This window comes from Myotis davidii, unplaced genomic scaffold, assembly GCF_000327345.1.
Source record: "Myotis davidii unplaced genomic scaffold, ASM32734v1 scaffold826, whole genome shotgun sequence".
In the NCBI taxonomy this organism is placed as follows: Eukaryota; Metazoa; Chordata; class Mammalia; order Chiroptera; family Vespertilionidae; genus Myotis; species Myotis davidii.
The window spans coordinates 224307-226270 of record NW_006297142.1 but is presented as its reverse complement, the minus strand read 5'-3'; the positions used below and the strand labels follow the sequence as shown (position 1 = coordinate 226270).

Below are 1964 nucleotides of genomic sequence, written 5' to 3'. Positions count from 1 at the left end.
AGAAGAGAGGAAGAGGGAGAGAGGAGAGGGAGAGGAAGAGGGAGAGAGGAGAGGGAGAGGAAGAGGGAGAGGGAGAGGAAGAGGAAGGACACCGGGGCTCACAGTGCCAACAGTTACTCGTGGTGACGGTGGCTGCCCCCGCACCCTGCTCCCCGACATCCAAGATTTGCATAAAGGGAAGGTAGAAGGACAGATTGCATGGTTCCTGAGCTGCAGTCGGATCTAAATAGCCCACCTCCTGTGTGCAAATGGAGAAACTGAGGCCCAGGTCGGGGGGGCCATGACTTTCTCAAGGTCACTCAGTCAACAGACCTAGGACTGGAACCCAGCCTTCTGATGCCAGGACCAGGGCCATTCCCCCCGTGCCGTGACACGGGTCACGGGGTCAGAGGACATTCTTGCCGGCTGCCACCCCTACCCCACCTGTGGGACCTGAGGCCTCATGTCCTCCCTCTAAGTTCCCAGGCCCCGAGAAGGCCCACTGGCCTTGAAGGAGCCACACAGGGTGAGTGTGGGGACCTGAAGAGCTCTAGGAGGGACCGCGTCTGCAGCAGCCCTGACCCCTCTTCCTCCTCAAGCAGGAGGTGGCCCCCAAGCTCCTCCCACCCCCCACTTTCTGTTCGTCACTCTCACTGGCAAGCTGACTGCTCCAGACCCTCCCCAGCCTCCTCCCAACCTAGGCCCAGCCCAGTGGCCAGCAGAGCTGCTGGGCCAGGCCTGACCTTTGGGCCTGGTATGACATCAGCCCGGTCACCATGGTGATGGTGGCCTAGCAGCATCTCATGGGAGATGGGCCTCTAGGCTTAAAGCTTTACCACTTTCTCCCTTTCTTTAAAGTTTTAATTTTTGTTTCTGAACAAGGAGGGGAGAAAGGAAAACCATAACCAAATAAAAAGAAACTAAGAGGGAAAGACAGAGGAAGAGGGAGCTGGAGGAGGGAAGAACGGAGTCTCAGAGGGGGCGCGGGGGGGAGGGGGGGGAGGTCAGTGCCGATGAAGGAACCGAGAAAGGCCAGCCCAGCCTGAGGAAGATTCAGGAACATCTCAGGTGTCCGGGAACCTGAGCGTTAACCTGGAGAAGACGGAGGAAGGGCGCGTAGCCGGGGCAGGGGGCAGAGAGTCAGACGCAGCGAGGCCGACGGGAGAGCCCTGAGCAGCCAAAGCCTTTGGGCTCATTCCCGGGACAGGAGACGGCAGCTGGCCAGGCGTCTCGCTGGAGCTGAGGCACAGGACAGGGCGGTGCCAGGGGGAGCCAGGGCCCCGCAGCAGGGGACCCGGTGCCCCCAGGGCTTATAAAAAAACAGGCACGGGAAGATGCACATTCTTTTTCCAAGAAATGTAATTTGCTTGCAGCCGGTTTTTTTCTTCTTCCTAAAGAAACCACCACCACCACGTGGGGCCCCGGGCCCTGATCGTGTCCCTGAGTGTCCCTGGCCCCGCCCGCCCCGCCCATGCCCATTATTGCTCGGATGGGAAAGATCTGGCCCCGGGAATGGCAGCGTGCGGCGCCCCTCCTCACCCACTTGAGGCTGTCCCTGGTGACGGAGGAGAGGCACACAGTGCTCGTCCCATGCCCCGCGCCGTGCCAGCCACCCTGCCTGTGCCCATTTAAGGGAATGGAGAGTGCAGGCAGTGGGAAAGGCGCTAGGCCGCCTCCCCAGCCCCTCACCGCTCTCCTCAGTGCAGGAGGCCTCCAGGCAGAGTGGCTGCTTGTCAACCTTGACAGCTGGGAGGCTCAGGAGGGGGAGGGAGCAGCCAGATTCCAGGCACAAGCTGGGAGGAGAGAACTGGGTACAAGGCAGAGGTGCAGACCCTGCCTTCTGTCTCCCCAGGAGCATAAGGTTGGGACACTGTGGGGGCCTGGCTCTCTGTGGCCTCAGGCGAGTCCCAGCCTCTCTGGGCTCGGTTTTTGCCTCCCTGTGCGCGGGAGGGCGACGCGGTGGCCAAGTTCCCCCTTCCAGCTCC

General features: G+C 61.3%; 1 protein-coding gene across 1 annotated transcript in view; it reads left to right on the top strand.

Annotated features, from left to right (window-relative positions):
• SYT7 (synaptotagmin 7) overlaps nt 1-1964 on the top strand; it is a 24563-nt gene that overhangs the window by 20868 nt on the left and 1731 nt on the right. The gene's annotated exons all lie outside the window — the stretch shown is intronic.